The sequence below is a fragment of the Bos mutus genome, chromosome 4, assembly GCF_027580195.1.
Source record: "Bos mutus isolate GX-2022 chromosome 4, NWIPB_WYAK_1.1, whole genome shotgun sequence".
Taxonomy (NCBI): domain Eukaryota; kingdom Metazoa; phylum Chordata; class Mammalia; order Artiodactyla; family Bovidae; genus Bos; species Bos mutus.
In genome coordinates, this window is record NC_091620.1 from 32,999,050 (window position 1) to 33,023,603 (window position 24,554).

The window sequence follows — 24,554 nt, forward strand, 5'->3', positions numbered from 1 at the left end:
CTGGGGGAAAAGCTGACAAAAATAACCAGAGTTCTTGAAATTAACAAAAGGCAGATAAATTGAGACACTCATTCTTGAAAATTTTCTAGATCTTCAGATAAGAATAGCACATGATTTCAAATCAACCATTACAGATATGTGCAAAGAATTAATGGAAATTGCATTAAGAAAGTGAAAATATGATACCAATTACTAAATACTTAGGGAATTTTAATAAAGGAAGAAAATGTATGAAAGAAAACCAAACTGAAACTTAGATTTAAAAGTGTAATAACTGAAATGAAAGATTCACAACATGGGCTCAATAGCAGATTTGAGATAGGAGAAGATAAAAATAGAGAACTGTAAAGTAGATCAACAGAAGTGATCCAATTTAAAGAACAGTGAAAAAAGACTGAAGGAAAATGAACCTATTGAATTCTATAAAGCACATAAAAATATCTGTAACAGCAGCTCCAGGAGAAGAGGAGAATAAAAGTGGGCAGGGTAGATATTTGAAGAAATAATGGCTGAAACTGTCCCTAGTTTGATGAAAAGCATTAATTTACACATCCAAGAAGCTTATCAAGCTATAAGTTAGATAAACAGTAAGAGATTCATAGTAAAACTGCTGAAAGTAAACACAAAAATAAAAACTTGAAGGCAGCAGGAACAAAATAATTCATCATGTACTAGGAAACCGCAAAATGATTAACCACTGACTTCTCTTCAGGGCTGTAGTCCATGGGCTTGCAGAGGTGGACGTGACTGAGTGAGCATACAACACGCACTCATCAGAAACAATAGAAACCAGAAGGCAGTAAACTGACATAGGCAAAATGTTCAAAGAAGACAAACCTGTCATCCAAGACTTCCATAATCCTCTAAACTTTCCTTCAGAAATGAAAGTGAAGTATACACATTCACAGATAGAAACTGCAAAGAATTTTTTGCCTGCAGACTTGACCTAACAACAAATACCTAAGGAAATTCTTTACGTTGAAAGAAAATGACTATAGATATAAACTTGAGTCCACAGTAAGGAATGAGAAATGCCAGAAGTTTTTAACAGGTAAATAAAAAGAATTGTATATACATTCCCTCTTTTTTTTAAAATGTAAGATTGTTCAATGTAATAATTATAATACTGTTATGGGGATGGGTGTGTGTGTGTGTGTATGTGTGTGTGTGATAATTATAGCAAAGAATGGAGGAAGAAATGGCATTACATTGGAGCAAATTTTCTAGTTTACAAACGTTAAGTCAGCATTAAACTCAAGTAGATTGAGGTAAGTTTAAAAAGTATATTGTAATACCAAGAACAAACACAGATAGATGGATAGGCAGACAGATTAAAAAAAAAAACAAATGGTGAAAAAAACTATGGAATTAAGATGGTAAATTAAAACATTTACGCAAAAGAAGTAAAGAGGGAAAAAGAAACAAAAACATGAGACATAAAAAAAATAAATAGCAAATCAGATCAGATCAGTCACTCAGCTGTGTCCAACTATTTGCGACCCCATGAACCGCAGCACACCAGGTCTCGCTGTCCATCACCAACTCCCGGAGTTCACTCAGACTCATGTCCATCGAGTCAGTGATGTCATCCAGCCATCTCATCCTCTGTCGTCCCCTTCTCCTCTTGCCCCCAATCCCTCCCAGCTTCAGAGTCTTTTCCAATGAGTCAACTCTTCGCATGAGGTGGCCAAAGTACTGGAGTTTCAGCTTTAGCATCATTCCTTCCAAAGAAATCCCAGGGCTGATCTCATTCAGAATGGAGTGGTTGGATCTCCTTGCAGTCCAAGGGAATAGTAGATGGAAATCCAAATGTATTAATAATTGGCTTAAGTATTAAGTGACTAAACATTTCAGTGCAAAGGCAGAGGTTGCCAGACTTGATGAAAAGCAAGATCCAAAGATACGTTGTCTAGAAGACACACACATTAGATTCAAAGACACAAGTAAGTTAAAAAGATAGAAAATGATACACTACACAAACAGTAACTGTGAGAGAGGAATTTAAGTAGCTATAGTACTATCAGACAAAATTGAGTTTTAGAAAATAAATATTACTAGAGACAAAAGAGGGACATTTCTTTAAAAGGTTAATAGCATCTGAACAATATACAAATTTTAAATGTATATACTCTTCACAGAGCTCAAAATATTTTAAAAAAAAGATTTGACAGAACTGGAAAGAGACACAGAAAATTCAGTAATTATAGTTGAATATTTTAATACTCCTCTTTCAGTAATTGATAAAATAACTCAGCAGTAAGTATATAAAAGAACTGAAAACATTATCAACAAATCCAGTCTGTGTAACTTATGGAACACTCAACTCATCAACATTAAAATATACACTCTTTTCCAGTGCACACAGAACACTCTCCAGGATAGGCCATAGGCTAAGCCATAAAACAACAAATTTACAACAAATTTAAAATGATTTATAATAAATTTTTAAATGATTGAAATTCTACAAAGTTTGAACTACAGGCATATTTAAATCTCCATGGACGGAAAGCCTGGCAGGCTACAATCCATAGGGTCACAAAGAATCAGACAAGACTGAACTGACTTAGCATGTAGCAAGAGAGAGAAATTAGGAAAACTCTCAAATATTTGGAAGTTATACAACATACTTCAAAATAATCCCTTGGTCAAAGAAAAAAATACTAGAGAAGATTTAAAATATATATCTTGAATTAAATGATAAAAAAGTACAAAATAGCAAAGTGTAATACCAAAAGTGAAAGTTGCTCAGTCGTGTCCAACTCTTTGCTACCCCATGGACTATACAGTTCATGGAATTCTCCAGGCCAGAATACTGGAGTGGGTAGCCTTTCCCTTCTCCAGGGGATCTTCCTAACCCAGGGATCAAACCCAGGTCTCCCGCATTGCAGGCAGATTCTATACCAGCTAAGCCACAAGGGAAGTCTGTAATACCAAAAGATGATTCTTTTAAAAAAAATCAATAAAATTGATAAACCTTTACTTAGACTGATATAGAAAACCATGAAGATACAAATTGTCAAAATCAGAAATGCAAAGGGGAACATCATTATAGGCCCTACAGAAATTAAAAGGGCATATTTAAGAAATATAACAAACTGCATGCCATAAACTGAAAAAAAAATAAATGAAATGGAAAAATCTTAGAAAGGACTCAAATTACCAAAAATTTCTCAAAGAAAAATGGAGAGGGGGGAAGCTGAATAAATGTTTATCAAGTAAAGATCTAGAACCATAATTTAAAATATTCCAATTAAAGAAAAACAGCCCAGGCCCAGAAGACTTCACTTTTGAGGAAGAAATATTAGTGCTACAAAGACTCTTTCAGGAACAAGAGGAGAGACCACTTACCCTCTCATTTTATAAGGACAGTATTACTCTCATACCAAAGATATCTTGGAAAAGAAAACTATAGCTCAACATCCCTCATGAAAAGATTCTTTACCAACTGAGCTGTCAGGGAAGCCCAAAATCCTTTAAAAAATATTAGCAAACTGAATCCAGAAAGATGAAGAAGGATTATATACCATGAACAACTAGTATTTATCTTGGGGATTCAAGGAGGCTTTTAACATCCAAAGTTAATTACTATAATATGAAAGTGAAAGTGTTAGTCACTCAGCTGCATCCGACTCTTTTCAACCCCATAGACTGTAGCCTGCCAGGCTCCTCTATTCATGGGATTCTTCAGGCAAGAATACTAGAGTGGGTAGCCATGCCCTTCTCCAGGGGATCTGCCCAAACTAGGCATCAGACTCAGGTCTCCTGCATTGCAGGCAGATTCTTTACCATGTGAACCACCAGGGAAGCCCAATTAATATAATACACAATATTAATAGAATAAAAGACAAAAACAACATGATCATCCATTATAATAGGTACAGAAAAAGAACTGGACAAAATTCAATGGCCGTTAATCATAAAAACTCTAAACAAATTCAGAATAGAAGCAAACTTCCTTAATTTGTCAAAGGGTAAGTAATCTTATAAAATTTACCTGTAAAAACCTATAATTAACATCATATATAACTATGAAAGATTGACTATTTTCTCCCTACAATTAGGACTGGACTTCGCAGGTGGCCCTGTGGTAAAGAATCTGCCTGCCAATGCAGGAGATACAGAAGATTCAGGTTCCATCCCTGGGTCAGGAAGATACCCTGGAGGAGGGATCTCCATGGCCACCCATTCCAGTATTCTTGCCTGGAGAATCCCATGGACAGAGGAGCTTGGTGGACTACAGTCCATGGGATCATAAAGAGTTGGACACAACTGAGTGACTGAGCAGGAGCATGAAGATTAGGACTAGTAAAAGAGGTGTGCTTGTACCGCTCCTAGTCAACATTGTACATAAGATTCTAGTCAATGAAATAAAGCAAGAAAAAATTTCAAACTATCTTTATTCACAGAGTTGTACATGACTGAAGTGACTTAGGAGCAGCAGCAGCAACAGACATGATCTTTTAAAAAATATCCTACACAATCTACAAACAAAAATTTTTAGAACCAATAAGTGGCTTATCAAGTTCACAAAATACAAGATTAATATAAATAAATTGATGATACCTACATACTAGTGACAAAAAAATATATAATTAAGAAAACAGTTTGATTCACAATAGCATCAAAAATAATTAAAAACTATAAAAAAGTTTAGCAAAAGAACCATATGTCTACATTGAAACTACAAAATATTGTTGAATGAATTTAAAGAATAACTAAATAAATGCAGAAATATACCCTGTTCATGGACTATATGGCTCAATAATGGTATGATGGCAATTCTTTTCAAAAGGATACGAAGATTCAATTAAGTCATTATCAAAGTCCCATCCAATTTTTTTTTTTTTGATGAATCAACAAGCTGATGTTAAAATTTATATGGAAATTCAAGGGAATTAGAAAACAATTTTGAAAAAACTTATGCTACTTACCTAATTTTCAAAATTTACAATAAAGCATTGTAATGAAAGTATGGTATTAGTTTAAGAACAGGCATACAAATCATTGTAATATATTAGAGAATCCAGAAATTTATAGTCATTTGAATGTTTACACAGATGTCAAAGTGTAAAGTGTCAAATGCGAAAGGATTAGTTTTTTCAAGAAAGGTGCTAAAACTGTCAGATTTTGTAAAGTGAATTTAGTATCTTTTCAAGTGCCATACAAAAAATTTTACTCAAAATGGATCACAGACATGAATTAAAACTATAAAATGCCTAGAAGGAAACTATAGGGGAAATTTTTGACTTTGAATTAGTCAAAGACTTCTTTAAATAAGACACCAGAAAACATATTCCATAGAAGACAAAATTGATGAATTAGTCTCCACCAAAATTAAAAACATTTGCTAAAGACTCCGTTAGAAAAATAGACAGAGATGAGAAGAAATTATCTGAAAATCATATTTTATAAAGGACTTGTATCTGAAATATATAAAGAACTCATCACTTAATAATAACAAATAAAAATAAGATTTGAATAGACATTTTACTGAAAAAGATATACACGTGGCTGTAAAGTAAATGAAAATATATTTAACATCATTAGTCATTAGACAAAAAATAATTAAAACAACAATGACCTCCGAAGATGGCTCTGCAATCATTCAAAAAGACTGACAATACCAAGCATTAGTAAGAACGTTGTGGTGGGCAGACTCCCTTGCTATCCAGAGATGTTCATGTCTAGTCCTTGGTATACATCTTACCTTGCATGGCAAAAAGAATTTGCGTATATGATTAAGTTAGGAATCTTAAAATGGGAAGATTATACTGGGTTTTCCTAGTGGGCCTGATATAATCACAAAGGTTTTCATGAGAGGGAGGCAAGAGGGTCAGAGTGAAAGAAGATTTGATGATGAAAGCAGAAGTTGGAATGATGTGAAGCCAGAAGCCAAGGAATGCTGGTAACCTCTAGAAACTAGGCAAAGTAAGAAAAATTTAAGAAACATGTTTTCTCTGGAGCCTCCAGAAAGAAGGCAGCTTGGTTGACACCTTGATTTTAGCCACATAGATTCATTTCAACTTCTGACCTCCACAACTATAAGAGAATATATCTGTATTCCTGTGACTATGCTTATGGTAAATTTGTTAAAACATCAATAAGATACTAACACAGAAGTGGAAAACCTCGAACCCTCATACATTTCTAATGGGAATATAAAAATGGTATAGCCACTTTGAAAGCAGAGATTGACAGTTACAACCCAGAAATTCTACGCCAGATATCTGCCCAAGAGCAGCAATACCATATGTGTGCACAAAGACTTATACACACATCTTCATAGCTGCATTATTAATAACAGCGAAAAACCAGGGGGAAAATCCAAATGTCCATTAATTTGTGAATGGATGATATTGAGCTTTCAGGGTGGCTCAGTGCTAAAGAATCCACCTGTCAATGCAGGAGACAAGGAGATGCGGGTTAAATCCTCAGGTCAGGAAGAGCCTCTGGAGAAGCAAATGGCAACCCACTCCGGTATTCTTGCCTGGAGAATCCCATGGACAGAGGAGCCTGGTGGGCTACAGGCTATGGAGTCGTGAAGGAGTTGGACATGACTTAGCACCTAAACCACCAAAATACAAGGCAATATAACCATTGTAGTATAACCATTGTGCAAGGAAATAATAACAGTGACAAAATAAACTATATAGCCACAAGAATGAACCTCAAAAATCATGTTAAGTAAAAGAAGGCAAACACAAAAGTCTTTATATCACATGATTCCATTTCATAAAATTCTTAGAAGAGTCAAAAGTGAATTCTATAAACAAATCAATCAGTGTTTCCCCGGTAGAGAGCTAAAATAGATTGTAAAAAAGTACAACATGTTTTTAAGTGGCCGTGAAAAAGTTCTAAAACTGGATTGTGGTGATTATTGTACAAGTGTAAAATCTTACTAAATATCATCAAGTTGTCCATTCATTATAGGTAAATTGCTTTGTATATAATTAGCTCAGTAAATCTGTTAAAAGTGGGGGGGGGGAGGAGCTAAGATGGCGGAAGAGTAGGATGGGGAGAACACTTTCTCCCCCACAAATTCATCAAAAGAACATTTAAACGCTGAGTAAATTCCACAAAACAACTTCTGAATGCTGGCAGAGGACATCAGGCACCCAGAAAAGCAACCCAAGTCTTTGAAAGGAGGGAGGAAAAAATATAAAAGACAAAAAAAGAGACAAAAGAGGGAGGGATGGAGTTCCGTCCCGGGAAGGGAGTCTTAAAAAGAGAGAAGTTTCCAAACACCAGGAAACCTTCTCACTGCTGGATCTGTGCCAAGCCTTGGAGCACAGAGGGCAACATAACACGGAGGAAAAATAATCAATTAAAACCCACAGATTATGAGCCCTACGGTAACTCCCCCAGCGGAGAAGCAGCGCAGATGCCTGCACACGCCACTAGCAAGCGGGGGCTGGGCAGGGAGGCGTGGCGCGGGCTGCATCGCTTAGAGTAAGGATCTGGCCTGAATACCCCGAGCGCTATCTGAACGAAATAATTTGGGCTAGCAAACCAGACTGTGGGATATCTATCATGCGAAAAGCCAGCCCTAACCTAAGACACTGCCAGGCACGTGCACGGAACAAAGGACTGAACAGAGATAGCGGGCTGCAGACCATCCCCCTCCGGTGACAGGCAGCCAGAGCCAGAAGGGGGCAATCGCAGCCCCAGAGAGACATTATCTATAAAATTGTAAGCAGGCTTCTTTGCTAACTAAGACTTCTTGGGGGTCTGGACAGTCAACATCCGCCTGAGAAGGTGCGCTGGTTGTACACCTAGATAACCGAGTGGCGGGGAGGCGATAAGTCACAGCAACCGCGCTCGCCAAACACCTCATCACCTGAGCTGCTCGGACCTGGGAAGGGCACAAAACGCAGGCCCAACCGAGTCTGCGCCTCTGAGGACTACCTGAGTGCCTGAACCTGAGCGGCTTGGACCTGGGAGGTGCAAGCAGCCCAGGGCCGGCCACGGATGGTTCCCGGTGGAGCAACCTAGAGCCTGAGCAGTGTGGGCAGGGAGGCTACACGCGCCGTGAGCAGGGGCAGACGCAGTGTGGCTGAGGCACTGCGAGCACACACCAGTGTTATTTGTTTGCAGTGTCCCTCCCTCCCCACAGCGTGACTGAACAAGTGAGCCTAAAAAAAAAAAAAAAAAAAAAGTGTCCTCCACCGTCCCCTTTGTGTCAGGGCGGAAACTACACACTGAAGAGACCAGCAAACAGAAGAAGCTATAACAGAGGGAACCGCCTTGGAAGCTACAGGCAATAGATTAAAACCCTGTGGTTAGTACTGTCTACATAGGAAGGGGCTTATAGATCTTGAGAAATATCAGTTGGACCAAGGAACTAGCCAAAAATGAACTGAACCCACAATACCCACAACAAAACCAGAGAAAGTCCTAGATATATTTTTACTATTTGTACGATCATTCTTTCTTTCTTTTTATTTTAAAAAAATTTTTAAGTCCTCTATTATTCCTTTAATTTTCACTTTTATAACTTATTACTTTGCAAAAAAAAAGACCCTTTTTTAAAGCAAACTTCATATATATATTTTTTATAATTTTTTTGACCTTTTTTTTTTTTTTTTTCTTTTCTTTAACATTGTATTTTTGAAATTCCAAACTCTACTCTAGATATTTAATTTTTGCTTTTATGTATTTGTTACCAATTTTGTACCTTTAAGAACCCAATCTTCAGTACCCATTTTTCACTAGGGAGCGAGATTACTGGCTTGACTGTTCTCTCTGCCTTTGGACTCTCCTTTTTCTCCACCAGGTCGCCTGTGTCTCCTCCCTAACCCCTCTCTACTCTACCCAACTCTGTGAATTTCTGTGTGTTCCAGATGGTGGAGAACACTTAGGGAACTGATCACTGTCTGGATCTGTCTCCTCCTTTTCATTCCCCCCTTTTATCCTACTGGCCACCTCTGTCTCCTTCCTCCTTCTTCTCTTCTCTGTATAACTCTGTGAACATCTCTGAGCGGTCCAGTTGTGGAGTGCACATAAGGAAGTGATTACTGGCTAGCCCACTCTCTCCTCTGTTGATTCCACCTCATCTCATTCGGGTCACCTCTAACTCCCTCCTCCCTCTTCTGTTCTCCATGTAATGCTGTGAACCTCTCTGGGTGACCCTCATGGTGGAGAAACTTTTCATCTTTAACATATATGTTTTATCAATGGTGCTGTATAGAAGGAGAAGTTTTGAAACTACTGTAAAAATAAGATCGATAACTGGAAACAGGAGGCTTAAGTCCAAACCCTGACTCCAGGGAACTCCTGACTCCAGGGAACATTAATTGATAGGAGCTCATCAAATGCCTCCATACCTACACTGAAACCAAGCATCACACAAGGGCCAACAAGTTCCAGGGCAAGACATACCAAACAAATTCTCCAGCAACAAAGGAACACAGCCCTGAGCTCCAAGATACAGGCTGCCCAAAGTCACCCCAAAACCATAGACATCTCAAAACTCATTACTGGACAGTTCATTGCACTCCAGAGAGAAGAAATACAGCTCCACCCACCAGAAAACCGACACAAGCTTCCCTAACCAAGAAACCTTGACAAGCCACCTGTACAAACCCACACACAGCGAGGAAATGCCACAATAAAGAGAACTCCACAAACTGGCAGAATACAGAAAGGACACCCCAAACTCAGCAATTTAAACAAGATGAAGAGACAGAGGAATACCCAGCAGATAAAGGAACAGGATAAATGCCCACCAAACCAAACCAAAGAGGAAGAGATAGGGAATCTACCTGATAAAGAATTCCAAATAATGATAGTGAAATTGATCCAAAATCTTGAAATCAAAATGGATTCACAGATAAATAGCCTGGAGACAAGGATTGAGAAGATGCAAGAAAGGTTTAACAAGGACCTAGAAGAAATAAAAAAGAGTCAATATATAATGAATAATGCAATAAATGAAATTAAAAACACTCTGGAGGCAACAAATAGTAGAATAACAGAGGCAGAAGAGAGGATTAGTGAATTAGAAGATAAAAGGGTAGAAATAAATGAATCAGAGAGGAAAAAAGAAAAACGAATTAAAAGAAATGAGGACAATCTCAGAGACCTCCAGGACAATATTAAACACTACAACATTCGAATCATAGGGGTCCCAGAAGAAGAAGACAAAAAGAAAGACCATGAGAAAATACTTGAGGAGATAATAGTTGAAAACTTCCCTAAAATGGGGAAGGAAATAATCACTCAAGTCCAAGAAACCCAGAGAGTCCCAGACAGGATAAACCCAAGGTGAAACACCCCAAGACACATATTAATCCAATTAACAAAGATCAAACACAAAGAACAAATATTAAAAGCAGCAAGAGAAAAACAACAAATAACACACAAGGGAATTCCTATAAGGATAACAGCTGATCTTTCAATAGAAACTCTTCAAGCCAGGAGGGAATGGCAAGACATACTTAAAGTGATGAAAGAAAATAACCTACAGCCCAGATTATTGTACCCAGCAAGGATCTCATTCAAATATGAAGGAGAAATCAAAAGCTTTACAGACAAGCAAAAGCTGAGAGAATTCAGCACCACCAAACCAGCTCTCCAACAAATACTAAAGGATATTCTCTAGACAGGAAACACAAAACGGTGTATAAATTCAACCCAAAACAATAAAGTAAATGGCAACGGAACATACTTATCAGTAATTACCTTAAACGTAAATGGGTTGAATGCCCCAACCAAAAGACAAAGACTGGCTGAATGGATACAAAAACAAGACCCTACATATGTTGTCTACAAGAGACCCACCTCAAAACAGGGGACACATACAGACTGAAAGTGAAGGGCTGGAAAAAGATTTTCCATGCAAATAGGGACCAAAAGAAAGCAGGAGTAGCAGTACTCATGTCAGATAAAATAGACTTTAAAACAAAGGCTGTGAAAAGAGACAAAGACGGTCACTACATAATGATCAAAGGATCAATCCAAGAAGAAGATATAACAATTATAAATATATATGCATCCAACACGGGAGCACCTCAGTATGTAAGACAAATGCTAACAAGTATGAAAGGAGAAATTAACAATAACACAATAATAGTGGGAGACTTTAATACCCCACTCACACCTATGGATAGATCAACTAAACAGAAAATTAACAAGGAAACACAAACTTTAAGCCATACAATAGACCAGTTAGACCTAATTGAGATCTATAGTACATTTCATCCCAAAACAATGAATTTCACCTTTTTCTCAAGGGCACATGGAACTTTCTCCAGGATAGATCACATCCTGGGCCATAAATCTAGCCTTGGTAAATTCAAAAAAATAGAAATCATTCCAAGAATCTTTTCTGACCACAATGCAGTAAGATTATATCTCAATTACAGAAGAAAAACTATTAAAAATTCCAACATATGGAGGCTGAACAACACGCTGCTGAATAACCAACAAATCACAGAAGAAATCAAAAAAGAAATCAAAATTTGCATAGAAATGAATGAAAATGAAAACACAACAACCCAAAACTTGTGGGACACTGTAAAAGCAGTCCTAAGGGGAAAGTTCCTAGCAATACAGGCATACCTCAAGAAACAAGAAAAAAGTCAAATAAATAACCTAACTCTATACCTAAAGCAACTAGAAAAGGAAGAAATGAAGAACCCCAGGGTTAGTAGAAGGAAAGAAATCTTAAAAATTAGGGCAGAAATAAATGCAAAAGAAACAAAAGAGACCATAGCAAAAATCAACAAAGCCAAAAGCTGGTTCTTTGAAAGGATAAATAAAATTGACAAACCATTAGCCAGACTCATCAAGAAACAAAGGGAGAAAAATCAAATTAATAAAATTAGAAATGAAAATGGAGAGATCACAACAGACACACAGAAATACAAAGGATCATAAGAGACTACTATCAACAATTATATGCCAATAAAATGGACAACATGGAAGAAATGGACAAATTCTTAGAAAAGTACAACTTTCCAAAACTGGACCAGGAAGAAATAGAAAATCTTAACAGACCCATCACAAGCACGGAAATTGAAACTGTAATAAAAATCTTCCAGCAAACAAAAGCCCAGTTCCAGATGGCTTCACAGCTGAATTCTACTAAAAATTTAGAGAAGAGCTAACACCTATCCTACTCAAACTCTTCCAGAAAATTGTAGAGGAAGGTAAACTTCCAAATTCATTCTATGAGGCCACCATCACCCTAATACCAAAACCTGACAAAGATCCCACAAAAAAAAGAGAAAACTACAGGCCAATATCACTGATGAACATAGATGCAAAAATCCTTAACAAAATTCTAGCAATCAGAATCCAACAACACATTAAAAAGATCATACACCATGACCAAGTGGGCTTTATCCCAGGGATGCAAGGATTCTTCAATATCCGCAAATCAATCAATGTAATACACCACATTAACAAATTGAAAAAATAAAAACCATATGATTATCTCAATAGATGCAGAGAAAGCCTTTGACAAAATTCAACATCCATTTATGATAAAAACTCTCCAGAAAACAGGAATAGAAGGAATATACCTCAACATAATAAAAGCTATATATGGACAAATTCTTAGAAAAGTACTGACAAACCCACAGCAAACATTATCCTCAATGGTGAAAAAAAATTGAAAGCATTTCCTCTAAAGTCAGGAACAAGACAAAGGGTGCCCACTTTCACCATTACTATTCAGCATAGTTTTGGAAGTTTTGGCCACAAAGAAAACTAATCAGAGCAGAAAAAAAATAAAAGATATCCAAACTGGAAAAGAAACCAAACTCTCACTGTTTGCAGATGACATGATCCTCTACATAGAAAACCTAAAGACTCCACCAGAAAATTATTAGAACTAATCAATGATTATAGTAAAGTTGCAGGATATAAAATCAACACAGAGAAATTTTGCATTCCTATTACACTAATAATGAAAACAAAAAACATTGTTTGCAAACAAAAATTTATAGCAATATAAAATCAACAGAGAATAAAAGAAAGAGAAATTAAGGAAACAATTCCATTCACCATTGCAATGGAAAGAATAAAATACTTAGGAATATATCTACCTAAAGAAACTAAAGACCTATATATAGAAAACTATAAAACACTGGTGAAAGAAATCAAAGAGGACACTAATAGATGGAGAAATATACCATGTTCATGGATTGGAAGAATCAATATAGTGAAAATGAGTATACTACTCAAAGCAATTTATAGATTCAATGCAATCCCTATCAAGCTACCAATGGTATTCTTCACAGAGCTAGAACAAATAATTTCACAATTTGTATGGAAATACAAAAAACCTCTAATAGCCAAAGCTATCTTGAGAAAGAAGAATGGAACTGGAGGAATCAACCTACCTGACTTCAGGCTCTACTACAAAGCCACAGTCATCAAAACAGTATGGTACTGGCACAAAGACAGAAATATAGATCAATGGAACAAAATAGAAAGCCCAGAGATAAATCCACGCACATATGGACACCTTATATTTGACAAAGGAGGCAAGAATATACAATGGATTAAAGACAATCTCTTTAACAAGTGGTCCTGGGAAAACTGGTCAACCACTTGTAAAAGAATGAAACTAGAACACTTTCTAACACCATACACAAAAATAAACTCAAAATGGATTAAAGATCTAAACGTAAGACCAGAAACTATAAAACTCCTAGAGGAGAACATAGGCAAAACACTGTCCGACATACATCACAGCAGGATCCTCTATGACCCACCTCCCAGAATACTGGAAATAAAAGCAAAAATAAACAAATGGGACCTAATTAACCTTAAAAGCTTCTGCACAACAAAGGAAACTATTAGCAAGGTGGAAAGACAGCCTTCAGAATGGGAGAAAATAATAGCAAATGAAGCAACTGACAAACAACTAATCTCAAAAATATACAAGCAACTCCTGCAGCTCAATTCCAGAAAAATAAATGACCCAATCAAAAAATGGGCCAAAGAACTAAACACACATTTCTCCAAAGAAGACATACAGATGGCTAACAAACACATGAAAAGATGCTCAACATCACTCATTATCAGAGAAATGCAAATCAAAACCACTATGAGGTACCATTTCACGCCAGTCAGAATGGCTACGATCCAAAAGTCTGCAAGCAATAAATGCTGGAGAGGGTGTGGAGAAAAGGGAACCCTCTTACACTGTTGGTGGGAATGCAAACTAGTACAGCCACTATGGAGAACAGTGTGGAGATTCCTTAAAAAACTGGAAATAGAACTGCCTTATGATCCAGCAATCCCACTGCTGGGCATACACACTGAGGAAACCAGAAGGGAAAGAGACACGTGTACCCCAGTGTTCATCGCAGCACTGTTTATAATAGCCAGAACATGAAAGCAACCTTGGATAAGAAAGCTGTGGTACATATACACAATGGAGTATTACTCAGCCATTAAAAAGAATACATTTGAATCAGTTCTAATGAGGTGGATGAAACTGGAGCCTATTATACAGAGTGAAGTAAGCCAGAAAGAAAAACACCAATACAGTATACTAACACATATATATGGAATTTAGAAAGATGGTAACAATAACCCTGTATACGAGACAGCAAAAGAGACACTGATGTACAGAACAGCCTTATGGACTCTGTGGGAGAGGGACAGGGTGGGAAGATTTGAGAGAATGGCATTGAAACATGTACACTATCATGTATGAAACGAGTTGCCATCCAGGTTCAGTGCACGATGCTGGATGCTTGGGGCTGGTGCACTGGGACGACCCAGAGGGATGGTATGGGGAGGGAGGAGGGAGGGGGGTTCAGGATGGGGAACACATGTATACCTGTGGTGGATTCATTTCTATGTTTGGCAAAACCAATACAATATTGTAAAGTTTAAAATAAAATAAAAAAAAAAACAGTGGGGGGATAAAATTAAAAAATAGATGAAGTTCTCTCTTCAAAATTTCTTAAGGAGTTGTTTTATTCAGAAGAGATTGTATGAACAAATTCCTAAACCAACTTTCCTCCTTAATACTTGCTTAAATTTAGTACATTTAGCCATATATTTACATATTAATTGTCTTTCTCATCTTACTAGAAAATGCTAAACTTTGAGAACAAAAATAATAGTTAATGTTGAATCCATACCACCACTATTCCTCTCCAAGAATCCTCCATGTATTTGGGAAATATTTGATGAATCATGAGAAATCAATGTTCTCAGCTCAAACATCAGTGATTACTCTAACCCCCTAAGAAAATGTCTTTTGTCATGAGTTTTTTCATGGTTAACCCTTGATGTCATTCTAAATTTTAGATATTGTTCTATTCTTAAGTTTCTGTGAGCACACAAGGAAAGGGGCAGGCGGAAGAGAGTCTATACATTTTTTTTCCTCATTAGTAATTCTGTTCCCTCATTTCTCAAAATGTGTATTACCATTCCTAGAAAATTTTTTAAGTTTTTCACTTTATATAATTTGGCTTTATATCAATAACCTCAGATATGCAGATGACCATTCTTTCTGCCACCGTTATGGCAGAAAGCCAAGAGGAACTAAAGAGCCTCTTGATGAAAGTGAAAAAAAGCTGGCTTAAAACTCAACATTCAGAAAACTAAGATCATAGTATCTGGTCCCATCAGTTCATGGCAAATAGATGGGCAAACAATGGAAACAGTGAGAGACTTTATTTTGGGGGCTCCAAAATCACTGCAGATGGTGACCGCAACCATGAAATTAAGAAGCTTGCTCCTTGGAAGAAAAGCTATGACCAAGCTAGACAGCATATTAAAAAGCAGAGACATTACTTTGCCATCAAAGGTCCATCTAGTCAAAGCTATGGTTTTTCCAGTGGTCATGTATGGATGTGACAGTTGGACTATAAAGAAAGCTAAGTGCCGAACAGCTGATGCTTTTGAACTGTGGTGTTGGAGAAGACTCTTGACAGTCCCTTGGACTTCAAGGAGGTCAAACCAGTCCATCCTAAAGGAAATCAGTCCTGAATCTTCATTGGAAGAACTGATGATGAAGCTAAAGCTCCAATACTTTGTCCACCTGATGCGAAGAATTGACTCATTGAAAAAGACCCTGATGCTGGGAAAGATTGAAGGCAGGAGGAGAAGGGGATGACAGAGGATGAGATGGTTGGATGGTATCACCGACTCAATGAACATGAGTTTGAGCAAGCTCTGGGAGTTGATGATGGACAGGGAAGCCTGGCATGCTACAGTCCATGGGGTCACAAAGAGTAGGACATTACTGAGCAACTGAACTGAACTGAATTTGGCTTTATATCCTGTATGTTGTCCCTTTTCTAGCTTTCCTCTTCTATTAATGACTCCTTATTTTGAAAGAAAAATTATAATATGATCAGGTGTTCAAGTTCATATTTGGAGAATTTCCCCCATTCATTACTTCATCAAATAAATCTCTTCTACCTTGACTCCAACTGAATTATTTAATCCATTCATTTTATTATCCATAAAATTTGATTTTTTATATGCATAAAATCAGCCATGTGGTGAGTCACATCAATTTTTAAATAATCTGAAGTGAATGAACTGGCTAAAATGAAGTTGATGTGCTTAAGCAAATGTCAGCACTGCCAAAACCAATTGCCACCAATAACTTTTTAAGAAATGACAGCTGTCCAGTCCTGCAAGTAATATCTGTGGGGATGATAGACATTCAGTCATTTTCATTCAACAGGCTCCAACCTCCTCTCAAATAGTGCACAAAGTTCAGGAGATGCAAAATCAGAAGAGAAAATGTTCAAGTTTGGAGAAACTCCCATTGAACTAGAAACAGACGTGGTAAGGGATAATTTGCTCCACATTGTGACCAGAGCTATCAGTTCAGTTCAGTCGTGTCTGACTCTTTGTGACCCCATGGACTGCAGCATGCCAGGCCTCCTTGTCCATCACCAATTCCTGGAGTTTACCAAAACTCATGACCATTGAGTTGGTGACGCCATCCAACTATATCATCCTCTGTCGTCCCCTTCTCCTCCTGCCCTCAATCTTTCCCAGCATCAGGGTCTTTTCAAATGAGTCAGTTCTTTGCATCAGGTGGCCAAAGTATTGGAGCTAACCCTTTAGCATCAGTCCTTCCAACAAATATTCAGGGTTGATTTCCTTTAGGATGGACTGGTTGGATCTCCTTGCAGTCCAAGGGACTCTCAAGAGTCTTCTCCAACACCACAGTTCAAAAGCATCAATTCTTTGGTGCTCAGCTTTATTTATAGTCTAACTCTCACATCCATACATGACCACTCACATCCATACATGACCGGAGCTATAATGTGATGTAAACAAAATGTTGAAATAGTTCAGAGATAGTAAATACATTTTCTTGGTTCTTCTACTGCTCATCCTCAATGCTACAAACTTCAACCAATTTCTTTTCTTGATTCCTTATAAGGAAACTGAAGAGAAAGCAAGGAAGGGATTAACACAAATGTACCTCAGCAGAATGCTCTTTATGACAGTAGCAGCTACATATTCTTATTTTATATATATATATATCTATATCTATTTATATATAGATTATTTTTTTATGGTAGCTTAAACAAGATCAACATTTATTTATGTTGCTTACGTTCACATAACAATAGATATATATAGATAGGTATAGATAGATAATTCAGACAGCAGTGTACATATATAGTACATAGTATATATATATGTAGCTTCAGGTTCTATAATCAGAAAATATTATCTTAATAGTATATACATATCTTCAGGTTCTGTAATCCAAAAATATAACAAAGAGAATGGCTGGCTCCAAACAACTCAGATTAGTGTCAGTTCTTTCATTAGGAGAGATTATTCAGGGACTATCGGATAAAGACATATTGAATACAAGCACTTACTATAATTTCTTCTCCAGACCCATTAAAATAATAATAGACTTTAAAAGATATTACACTCACAAGGATGTAAAAAATGGGAGAAAAGAGGACAGCAACCAAATTTTGGAAGGCCTAAAGAAGAGGAGTATATTTAGCAGCTCCCCAAAAATGAGTTCTAAATTGGCTATAGAGAGAGCTAAGAATAATCTTTAAATTCTTTAAAGTTTTAGGAATTGATGATACCATCCTCTGAAAGTGGAACATTATTGAAAATCAATTTGAGTAATAGATAGTTCTCTACATCCCCCATCTCCAGCAAAATAAATAAAAAAGCAAATAGATAATTGAATTTTATTCTCAAATATAGGCTCTTTGGACTGCCAAACATGAGAAAAGGATAATAGCTACACGTGTATAGGAAAAGGTCAGTTTTCATTCCAATCCCAAAGAAAGGCAATGCCAAAGAATGCTCAAACTACCGCACAGGCTATCTCACACGCTAGTAAAGTAATGCTCAAAATTCTCCAAGCCAGGCTTCAGCAATATGTGAACCGTGAACTTCCTGATGTTCAAGCTGGTTTTAGAAAAGGCAGAGGAACCAGAAATCAGATTGCCAACATCTGCTGGATCATCAAAAAAGCAAGAGAGTTCCAGAAAAACATCTATTTCTGCTTTATTGACTATGCCAAAGCCTTTGACTGTGTGGATCACAATAAACTGTGGAAAATTCTGAAAGAGATGGGAATACCAGACCACCTGACCTGCCTCTTGAGAAACCTATATGCAGGTCAGAAAGCAACAGTTAGAACTGGACATGGAACAACAGACCGGTTCCAAATAGGTAAAGGAGTTCGTCAAGGCTGTATATTGTCACCCTGCTTATTTAACTTATATGCAGAGTACATCATGAGAAACACTGGGCTGGAAGAAGCACAAGCTGGAATCAAGATTGCTGGGAGAAATGTCAATAACCTCAGATACGCAGTTGACACCACTCTGATGGCAGAAAGTGAAGAGGAACTAAAAAGCCTCGATGAAAGTGAAAGAGGAGAGTGAAAAGTTGGCTTAAAGCTCAACATTCAGAAAACGAAGATCATGGCATCTGGTCCCATCACTTCATGGGAAATAGATGGGGAAACAGTGGAAACAGTGGCAGACTTTATTTTTTGGGCTCCAAAATCACTGCAGATGGTGATTGGAGCCATGAAATTAAAAGATGCTTACTCCTTGGAAGGAAAGTTGTGACCAACCTAGATAGCATATTCAAAAGCAGAGATATTACTTTGCCAACAAAGTTCCATCTAGTCAAGGCTATGGTTTTTCCAGTGGTCATGTATGGATGTGAGAGTTGGACTGTGAAGAAAGTTGAGTGCTGAAGAATTGATGCTTTTGAACTGTGGTGTTGGAGAAGACTCTTGACAGTCCCTTGGACTGCAAGGAGATCCAACCAGTCCATTCTGAAGGAGATCCGTCCTGGGATTTCTTTGGAAGGACTGATGCTAAAGCTGAAACTCCAGTACTTTGGCCACCTCATGCGAAGAGTTGACTCATTGGAAAAGACTCTGATGCTGGGAGGGATTGGGGGGCAGGAGGAGAAGGGGATGACAGAGGATGAGATGGCTGGATGGCATCACTGACTTGATGGAAGTGAGTTTGAGTGAACTCCAGGAGATGGTGATGGACAGGGAGGCCTGGCATGCTGCGATTCATGGGGTTGCAAAGAGTCAGACACAACTGAGCGACTGAACTGAACTGAACTGAACTGAATAGTACTTTAATACCAGAACTTCACATTTTTCAGTCTTTTATTCTGGGAGTTGGGGGAATAGAGAAACATACCATAGGAGAAGATAATGAGGGAAGAATAAGAGCACTAATTTAAAAATCCATTAAGAACCCAAAGAAGAACCATAATAACTTCACTATTTATTGTCACTGATATTTTTATGAAACATTTGTGCTAAAAATAAAGTTTTGTTTGAATTTAGAATCATTAGTCTGAAATTATCAAGCTGCAAAAATTCACCTATGGCAGCCACAAGTATATGTCCCAAAACTTGTCCATTTATGTCCAAGGGGTGGTAATAAATTTAGACAAAAGAAAGTCAAACATGACCTTCAGAATTTTCACAGTAAATTTAATGAGTGCTATGGTCTGAATGTTTGTGTCCTCTCCCCCTACAAATTCACAAGTTGAAATCCTGACATCTAATATGATGGTGTTATGAGGTGGGGCCTTTGTCAGGTGATTAGATCATGGGGTGGAGCCCTCCTGAATGGGATACCAGAGTCCTTAGCCCTTTTCACTTGACAGATGTTGATAATCCAACAAGCTACAGGAGAAAGAGTACCAAGGTTTAGGTGCCGCCAAGAGCTGTGAGGATACAGTGAGAAGTCTGCTACCTAGAAGAGGGTCTGACGTTGCAGCTATGCTGATCTTTGACTTCCGGCCTCTAGAACTGTGTGAAATAAATATCTATTCAGTTGATTAAGAATCCATCTGCAATACAGGAGACTCTGGTTTGATTCCTGGGTTGGGAAGATCTGCCCAAGAAGGAATAGGCTGCCCACTCCAGTATTCTTGGGCTTCTCTTGTGGCTCAGCTGGTAAAGAATCCAACTGCAATGCAGGAGACCTGGGTTTGATTGCTGGGTTGGGAAGATCTCCTGGAGAAGGGAAAGGCTACCCACTCCAGTATTCTGGCCTGGAGAATTCCATGAACTGTATAGTCATGGGATCACAAAGAGTAGGACATGACTAAGAGACTTAAAAATAAATAAATAAGCCACCCGCTCAGCAGTATTTTGTTATAGCAACCTGAACAGATTAAGTCACTGAGATTCTGTGTCAGTGGGGACCTTGTCCAGTGCACTGAAAAATAATTAGGGACAGGAAGAATGCTGACTTTATAGAAAAAGTCATTATGGGTCTCAAGAATATTAAGAACTTGATCACAACACTTTGATATTTGCACTGAAAAAGAAAAAGTCACTGTTTACTCTCATTTGTATTCTGAAACACAAATAACATGAGCGAGTAAAAAGGCATCTCAGGCAAACATTGAATGACACAGTGATAATGTCATATTTATCTGACACTGTTTATCAGACACTATGGTATGTGTTCAGAATACAGTGTATTAGGGACAAAAAAAAGCACTAGAAACATTCCTATATATATCTGTTGACCCAATAAGTTCATTACTAGGAATATTTCTCCCCAAATTTCACATATTTACAAAAATATATATACAAGGATGTACATTGCAATATTATATCTAAAATAAAGGAAGAAAACAAATGTTCATTAACTTTAGAATTTTCAATTGATCCAACTGAATTATAGAATATTAAAAATCCATTTGAATGTGCATACTTATACACATCTTAAGCGTATATATTAATATATCCAAGATTTTTAGAAATAAATTTTTAAAATGGTGTTTATTTGTTTGGGGTTGTGCTGGGTCTTCACTGCTGTGTGGGCTTTTCGCTAATGGTGAAAGCAGGGGCCAGGGCTTCTCGTCGCAGGGGCTTCTCATTGTGGAGCATGGGCTCCAGGGCACACAGGCTTCAGTGGTTGCAGCACGTGGGCTCAGTAGTTATGGCTCCTGAGCTCTAGAGCACAGGCTAAATAGTTGCAGTGCCTGGGTTTAGTTGCTTCTCGGCATGTGGGATTTAACTTGTGTCTCCTGCATTGGCGGGCAGCTTCTTTACCACTGAGCCATCAGGGAAGCCCCCAAGATATTTTTTAATGAAATAATCTTTAAAATATATTACTGTATCTCATTTATAGTTTTGAAAGATCTGTATGTATGTACACATATGAATTTCAATGCCTAGAATGGGCTCTAGAAATGCACACAGCTTTCTGGTAGTGATTACCTCTGAGAGGGTTATACGGGAAGGGTGAGTGTTTAGAGAATCTGTGTATACACTTTGGTGACAGCCCTCCTAAGTCTGAATCCTGGCCACTTGCTGTATGTCCTCTCTAGATCCTTCAGTCTCCTCATCTCTAAAGTATCTGGGTGCCTGTGAGTATTGCTTTGAACAGATACAGAGCATAATCAACATTATATGAATTAGCAAGTGTGAAACAAAGGTTCATCAGCATTATTAAGGGAGAATTTTAGTGCAACTGCTGTTTTATTTAACTCTTTCAGAATAGATCAATGTACTAGCTTATAGTCTAAAATAAATAAGAGCAAATCCAGAAATTTTGATGTAATTGTTCTAATAACGATGGAATTGTGTAACAATGTCGAGGCATTGAGTTCCAAGACCTCCTGCCCATTCACTGCTAACTGAACTAAACTACTCAGAGTAAATAATTGCTCCTCTACTATCTCAAGGGCAGGAAATTATTGCTCTTTCCCCTTTATGAATCCCACAGTGCTGTGTACACAGCGGGTGTGCGCTAAATGTTTGCTGATAATGATAATGGTGGGGATGCTGACAGCTGTGACACACTATAAAGCTTAATTTAAAAGCCATCAGGAAAATGTAACACAAAATATGGCCCTTCTGAATTTTGTCTGCATGGGAAACAAATTCTGTTAGCTTATTAATAAAGTAATTCAGTGCACATTGTACTATTGATTGCTTTGGTACCATCTGAGTTTTAGCTCATCTGTATGATCTAATTGTTATTTCAGATGATTCAGAGGGCAAGGCAAGGCCCATGCCCATTATTTCAGTATTAAAAGTTGGTTTCCTGTAAGCATTTCCTAAATTAAATGCACAAAATAGACGTTATCAACTAAATTATGTTTAATCCCTACAGCAAGACTTCACGGCAGTGTAACTGTTTTCTATTTCCTTAAATTGCAGTGGAACTTTGTTTCTGCAGGGACTTACTCCTTTTCTGTGTGTTTCAGCCAGCCACACATGGAGAGAATGACTTTATTGGAAACATGATGGTGCCTCTCTCTTCTAGCTCCATCCACATTTTGGGGAGTGGGGGTCTAACTATTTATGTATAGGGTACACTGCCTCTCATGTGCAATCACTGAAACATCAGCAAGGTAGCATATCAATGACAATTATCCTTCCTATCAGCAAAATGTGAAATTAATCTTTAATGATGAATCTCCATCTCCTTGGTGACTGCAGTGATAGGAAGAGACTCCGCAGTAAATAATACAGAGATGGTCCACTGCAGAGAACAAGAGCCAGGACTATGGCATATAGGTGGTCTTTCCCCAAGGGGAGAGTCTCCCTCCATAACTATACCATCAGCATCTAGTCAAGAAAGGAAAACAAGGCTAGTTATCTGGACAGAGACATTTTTTTAAGTTAGTTTTATGGCTTTGTCTTTTGTGATAGTAAAAAACACATAACAAAATTTACCATCTTAACCATCTTTAAATGTACAGTTCGGGAGAGTTATGACAGTTTTGTGAAACAGATCCCCAGAATTTTTTATGTGCTCTATGTGCTACTTTATTTTTTTAACTTTTTATTTTGTACTGGGGTATGGCCGATTAACACTGTTGTGATAATTTCAGGTGAATAGCAAAGGAACTCAGCCATATGTATATGTGTATCCTTTCTTCCCCAAACTGTTTCCCATCCAGGCTGCCACATAGCACTGAGCAGAGTTCCCTATGCTATACAGTAGGTCCTTTTTGGTTATCCATTTTAAATATAACAGTTTGGACATGTCCATCCTGAACTCCCTAACTATTCCTGCATCCCACCCCTCCTCCCTGGCAACCATAAGTTCATTCTCTAAGTCGTGAGTCGAACAGGGAAATTTTAACATAAAGAATTATGAACTAGTAACGGATATGAACTACTTAGAGGGGCAAGGAAAACTCTAAAGGCTACAGAAATAGCAGATGAAGGGAGCAGTTGCCACTCTCAGGTAGAGACAGAACACCCAGGAAGGGACAAGCTGGGAAGAGGATCCTACCCGTGGCTGAGATCCAGACCTCATTGGAGAAGGTGGCCCTGTGGCTCACTGGATGACAGAAACGTGTCCGGGATGAGCCTGGCTGCCGGCGTGCTGATGAGACACACTGATAAACTGCCGGAGCGTTAATGAGACTCAATGGAAAGTCACCCAAGTGCCAGCAAAGACTGAAAACTCCCTGGGAAACCACTTACTGGGATGATAGTGAGATTTGCAAAGAAGTCTACCCTCAGGGTGCCCATGAAGCTTTCCAGTGGGAAACCAAGCACTGGGATGCCTTCTTGACTTCCTGGACAGCCACTGGCTGGGGTGGTGGCAAGATTCACTGAGAGGTTGATACCACTTGCAGCTGCACACTGAATGATGCAGAAGGCAGAAGCACATCATATCTGGGACAGGAAGCCCCCTTCCTGTGACCGTGTCCCTCCAGTGTTCTCTATTTGCAATATTAATAGTGTCCCAGCTGGCAGAGATATATTTGCAAGGTTGAGCTTCTGTATCGCAAAGCGGGGCAAAGAAGAGTGGATCAGGAGCTCAGAGGCAGTGCATTGATAACTGGTACAATAGCCAAGCCCGAGAGACTGCATTCAGGATCCTCTGTGCTAGTGCCCTGAACAGAAGTTACCAGGAAAATTGATGGTGTCTTTCATGGGCACTGGTGGATAGAGACCATGTTGATGATTACCACACAGAGGAGCTTAGAGATACATCCCGCAAGTGCCGATTCGTGTAAATACAAGAGAATCTTACTGGAAGAAAACGTAAATAGCCAAATAGAAAAACACAAGTGGACCCCTCAGCCATTCAGATATAATTGGATGAATACCATGAAAAAGG